At 36.1% G+C, this 6,479-nt stretch overlaps 1 non-coding gene across 1 annotated transcript; it reads left to right on the top strand.

Annotated features, from left to right (window-relative positions):
* Positions 1 to 1,948: 1,948 nt before the first annotated feature.
* Positions 1,949 to 2,051, top strand: LOC132651605 (U6 spliceosomal RNA). The gene has a single exon (XR_009589191.1). It is a non-coding gene; the product is annotated as a U6 spliceosomal RNA (small nuclear RNA).
* Positions 2,052 to 6,479: the final 4,428 nt, after the last annotated feature.

Genomic DNA, 6,479 nt, shown 5'->3' with positions numbered 1-6,479 from the left:
GAGGTGAAATTTCCCAGATTGTGACTTTGAACTGAGAAGTTACACCTGTCCTCACTAAATGTACCTTCACATTCTTATTGATGTAATATCCTGGCAGGGATAGGGTTCTCTGAGGTATTGAGTCTTTAAGAGCAGGGAAATGAGAAGTAAACTAGAGAATTCCTGGGACTTGTTTGTTGAAAAAATAAAAGTGTGTGTTAAAGGAGAGCTGAAGGGCAAGATATTATTTGACACTTGGTGATGTTCCACACTAGTGTTGCCAACCCTCTAAGAAGAGGGGTGCCTTGTCCAAATGGATTGATTGCAGCTGTTTTATCTTCAGTGGTCTGAGAGGAAACCTCCTGGTCCTGGGGTTCTAGTTACACCTGGGGTTTCAGGACAGTGAAATGGGTCCTTGTTATATGCCTAGGACACAAGAGCAGCTGTGTTTCCTGATGTGGTGCTCCATACAAACCCTCTAATCATAGTGATAGTGCCAGGACTGCTTTTTCAGAGGAGCCACCTGTGCTCATGGGGTCTGAGGTAGCTGGGTAAATACCTCATGGATAGGATTCTCTACTACATAATGAGTTCCTCGAAAGCATGCCTTACATAGTCAAATATTGCCGTCTTTAGCAGAATCTTTTCTCTGTGTTAAAAGTCATTGTAAAATATGTCAACACATTAGTTTTATTGATTATGTGAGAATATCATATAATATAAATTACACTCCATTTCCATTGCTCCCAGGTTTAAATTCCTACTGATGTGTCATACTAAATTCTTTTTTCTTCAAAATAAATCAACTGATAGGTGTGTTAATAAAATACTCAGTGAATCATGATCAGAGTCTCAGTGCTAACTCCCTTAAAGAAAACTGAGTTCATCATTGCAACAACCTGGCACACCACCAAAAACAAACCATCAGTCCTGAAAAGCACTATTTTTCATCATCTTGATCACAGTTTTATAATATATATATTTATTGTGATTTGTTCACTCCATCGCCTCTCCTTCTCCTTCCAGTCTCCCACACCCTCCTTCTTCTATCTTATACCCTTTCTCTAGTTCCCTGATTGTGGAGGTCCTTCTCACCCTTCTATCTGACCCTACCTTGTGAGGTTTTATCAAGGCTGGCTGCATCATCTTCCTCTATGGCCTGATTCTTAGGGCAATGTTCCACTTGTGTCCTCAATTTCATCTATTTATGACACTCTTCCTTCCTTCTCTCCTGCATGTTTCCCATAGCTCTGAGTAGAGTGAGAATTTCACAGGCAAACCCCATTTAGAGTTGATAGATTTAAGGTCTCTCTGCATGTTATAGGAGTGTGGGTCTCTGTATGTAATTCCATTTGATACAAAAAAAAGCATCTCTGTGGATAAAAGGACATGACACTGATCTATCAGATGAGGGCTGAGAGCAATATGTTTTAATTACAACAGTCTGGGTGGCTTGACAATTTCCATAGAATGCCCTGGTCCAACAATTCAATTAAATGCCACCCAAATCCCCTAGTTGAAGCCTGATTTGGTTACAATAGCCAATTGGAACATAAACTCCCAATGTTGTGTGTTGGCAATTTTGTTACTTCACCGAGGATGATATTTCCATGTGCCATCCATTCTTCTGAAAAATTATGGTGTCATTTTCTTAGCTGAATAATATTCTGTTATGGAAATATTCCACATTTTCCCCAAAGGAGATTGTCAGTCCTGTGATTTAGTCCTTTAAGTAGTTGGTACTCTAATCATTGTATTAAGTGACAAACTATCAAGATAAGCAATGTCCCAATTAAACACTTTTTGTTCAAAATTTTGCCTGGGTCAGGGAGGATTTTAACAGAAAATAATTCACTGACTGAGGACATATCTGTTCATTTAACAAATAATAATGGCATCTTTGATAATGTGAATGCCATGTCAAGGACTCATTACTATACCAATGACCACTTGAAAAAAAAAGTTGTGCTCACTTTGGCAGTAAATAAATTAAAATTTCAACAATACAGAGAACATTAGCATGGCCCCTGTGCAAGGCTAGCAAAAAAAATCCTGTAGTGTTCCATATTTTTTGGAGGGGAAATTAAAGAAAACACAATTAGATGAAATTGTGGAGAAAAAGAACTTAGGAAACAAAACAGGAACTACAGAGGTAAGCATAATCAATAAACTGCAAGAAATGGAAGAAATAATCTCAGGTGTGGAAGAAACATTGGAAGCAATTGATGTATCTGTCAAAGAAAATGTTAAATCTAAAATATTCCTGACACAGACCGTCCAAGAATTTCAAGACAACATAAAAAGACAAAAAACTAAGAATAATAGGAATAGAGGAAAAATAAGATTCCTTCCCCCAAGGCCCAGGAAATAGTTTTGACAACATCATTGAAGAAAATTTCTCCAACTTAAAGGAGAGGCGAATAAGAATATAAGAGGTCTACAGGATACCCAATAAATTAGTCCAGAAAAGAAAATCAACCCATCACATCATAATCAAAGCAGTAAGTAAACAGAACAAAGAAAAAATACTAAAAGCTGCAAAGGAAAGAGGCCAAGTAACATATTAGGGCAAACCCATCATAATCACACCTGACTTCTCAATAGAGACTGTGAAAGCCAGAAGGGCCTGGACGAATGAATACCAGAAGTTAGTCCAGGCTACTATACACAGCAAAACCACCAGTCCTCAAGATGGAGAAAACAAGATATTCAATGACAAAAACAAATTTCAACAATACCTAAACACAAATCCAGCATTATAGAAGACACTAGGAGAAAAAATAGAACTCAATAAACAAGCTACTTTCAAGAAAACACAGGAAATAATTTACCTCACTACAGTAAAACAAAAAGCAACCAAGCACACAAACTTACTACCATTGTCAACATCAAAATCAAAGGATCTAACAACCACTGCTCATTAATCTCTCTCAACATCAATGGACTCAATTCTCCAATAAAAAGACAGACTAACAGAATGGATGCTTAAACAAGACCCAGCAATCTGTTGCATACAAGAAACACATGTAAGTCATAAAAGTAGACATTACTTGAGGGTAAAGGTCTAGAATACGGCTTTCCAAGCAAATGGACCCAAGAGGCAAGCAGGAGTGGCCATTCTAATATCTGATAAAATAGGCTTTCAACCAAAATTAATTAAAAGAGATGGGGAAGGACAATTCATACTCATCAAGGGAAAATTCCCTCAGGAAGATATCACAATCTTGAACATCTATGACCCAAATACATGGCCACCCACATATAAAAGAAAGAATTGATAAAACTTAAACCACAGAGATCCTTACACATTAATAGTTGGAGACTTCAACACCCCACTCTCAACAAAGGACAGGTCAACAAAAGAGAAATTAAACAAAGAAACAATGTCTCTAACAGAGGTCATGAATCACATGGATATAACAGACATTTACAGAACCTTACCCCTAATCACAAAAAGAATTTACCTTCTTCTTAGCATCTCATGGAACCTTCTCCAAAATAAACCATATGGTTGGTCACAAAGTAAGCCTCAAGAGATACAAGACGTTTGAAATACTTCCTTGTATTTTATTTGATCACCATAGAATGAAGATTGACCTCAACATCAACAGAAATAGCAAAAAGGCTACATACACATGGATACTGAACAATTTGCTACTAAATGAGAGCTGTGTCAGGGAAGAAAATAAAGTAAAAATGTGTCTTCTAAAATTCAATGAAAATGAAGGCACAACATATCCAAACTGATGGGACAATGAAAGAAGTACTAAGAGGAAATTTCATAGCACTAAGTGCCTTTAAGAAGAAATTCGAGACAGCTCATTCAAGAAACTTAATGAATCACCTAAAATCCATAGGGGAAAAAAAAGCAGACACAGAAAAAAGGAGTACATGGCTGGAAATAATCAAACTCAGGGCTGGAATTGATCAATTAGAAACAAATAAAGCTATTCAAAGAATCAATGAAAACAAGGGCTGGGTCTTTGAGAAAATCAACAAGATAGACAAACCCTTATCCAAACTAACTAAAAGGCAGGGAGAGAACATCAAAATCAACAAAATCAGAAAAGAAAATGAGGACATGTCTTCAGACACTAAGGAAATCTAAACAATCAATAGGACTTATTTCAAAAGTCTATATGCTACAAAATTTAAAAATATAAAAGAAATGGACAATCTTCTTGATCAATTCCACTTACCAAAGCTCAATAAAGACCAGGTAAATCACTTAAAGAGTCCTATATCCCCTAAGGAAATAGAAGCAGTCATCAAAAATCTTCCATCCAAAAAAAAAAAAAAAAAAAAAAAAAAAAAGCTCAGGAACAGATGGTTTCAGGGCAGAATTCTGCTAGACTTTCATGGAAGAGCTAACTGCAGTTCTCTTCAAAATATTACACCAAATAGAAAGAGAGGGAACACTACCAAAATCATACTATGAAGTCACAGTCACCTTGGTAACTAAATCTCACAAAGACCCAACCAAGAAAGAGAATTTCAGGCCAATCTCCTTTATGAACATTGATTCAAAAATATTCAACAAAATAATTGCAAACCAAATACAAGAATACATCAAAGATATCATCTACTATGTCCAAGTAGGCTTCATCCCAGGATAGGCAGGGGTGGTTCAATATATGGAAATCCATCAATGCGACCCACCCTAGTGAAAGAAAAAAAAATATGATAATCTCCTTAGATGCTGAAAAAGCATTTGACAAAAATCCAATATCCATTCATGTTTTAAAGTAGTGGAGAGATCAGGGATACAAGGCACATATCTAAACATAGTAAATGCAATATACAGCAAGCCTATAGCCAATATCACAGTAAATAGAGAGAAGCTTAAATCAATCCCACTGAAATCAGGGAAAAGGCAAGGCTGCCCACTCTCTTCATATCTCTTCAACATAGTTCTGGAAGTTCTTCCTAGAGCTATAAGACAATTGAAGGAGAACAAGGGGATACACATCAGAAGGAAGATTTCAAACTATCATTATTTGTAGATGATATGATACCTGGGTGACCCCAAAAAGTATACCAGGGAACTCCTACAACTGATAATGACCTGCAGCAATGTGGCTTGATACAAAATTAACTCAAAAACTCATAGACCTTCTGTATACAAAAGAAAAAATGGCTGAAAAAGAAATTAAGAAAACAAAATCCTTCAAAAAAGGAACAAAAGACATAAAGTACATTGGCATAACCCTAACCAAGCAAGTAAAAAACTTCTTTGTTAAAAATTCAAGACTCTGAAGAAAGAATTAGCAGAACATACCAGAAGATGGAAAGATCTTCCATGCTCATGGCTTGGCAGAATTAACATAGTAAAAAAGGCCATCTTACCAAAAACAATCTACAAATTCAATGCAATTCCCATCAAATTACCAACATAATTCTTTACACAGTTTGAAAGAAATATTCTCAACTTCATGTGGACAAACAAGAAATCCAGAATTGCTAAAACAATTCTCTACAATGAAAGCTCTTCTGGAGGTATCTTCATCTCTGATCTCAAGCTGTACAATAGAGCAACAGTAATAAAAACTGCATGATACTGGCATAGAAACAGATTGGTGGATCAATGGAACCAAATAGAAGACCAGAAATAAACTCACATATTTATGGACAACTGAGTTTTGACAAAGATGCCAAAACATACAATAGAAAAAAGATAACATCTTCAACAAATAATGTTTTTCCAACTTGATGTCTACATGTAGAAAAATATAAATAGATCCATACTTATCACCCTGCACAAAATTGAAGTCTGGGTGGATCAAAGACCTCAACATAAAACCAAACACATTAAATAGGTTAGAAAAATAATTGTGGAAGGGCCTTGAATTCATTGGCACAGGAGACAACTTCCTGAACAGAACACCAATGGCATAGGCTCTAAGTGCAAAAATCAATGAATGGGAACTCGTTAAAATGAAAGGTTTCTGTAAAGTAAAGGACACTGTCATCAAAACAAAATGAATGTATACAGATTGGGAAGGAATCTTCAGGAAGCCTCTATGTGAAAGAGGGCTAATATCCAGTATATTTAAAGAATTAAAAAGTTGAAAAGCAACAAATCAAGTGATCCTATAAAAAAAAAATGGGGAACAGAGCTAAAAAGATAATTCTTCATAGAAGAATATGGAATGGTAGAGAAACAGTTAAAGAAATGCACAACATCATTAACCATCAGGGAAATGCAAATCAAAATGACCCTGAGATTTCATGTTACACCCCTCAGAATGGCCAAGAAAATAGCATCCCATGCTGGAGAGGTTTTGGCAAAGGGGAACCCTCCTCCACTCCTGGTGGGAATGTAAATTGTACCAGTGCTGGTGGGAATATAAACTAGTACTACCATTCTGGAAATCAGTCTGGCATTTGTTTATGAGACAATATGAAGTAGTTCATCCTCAAGATACAGTTCTACCACTCCTCAGCATAAATCCAAATAAGCTCAAGTACAAAAAAAAGGACTTTTGCTCAACCATGTTTGT

Source organism: Meriones unguiculatus, assembly GCF_030254825.1.
Source record: "Meriones unguiculatus strain TT.TT164.6M chromosome Y unlocalized genomic scaffold, Bangor_MerUng_6.1 ChrY_unordered_Scaffold_23, whole genome shotgun sequence".
NCBI classification, from domain to species: Eukaryota; Metazoa; Chordata; class Mammalia; order Rodentia; family Muridae; genus Meriones; species Meriones unguiculatus.
This window is presented reverse-complemented; position numbering and strand designations above follow the sequence as displayed.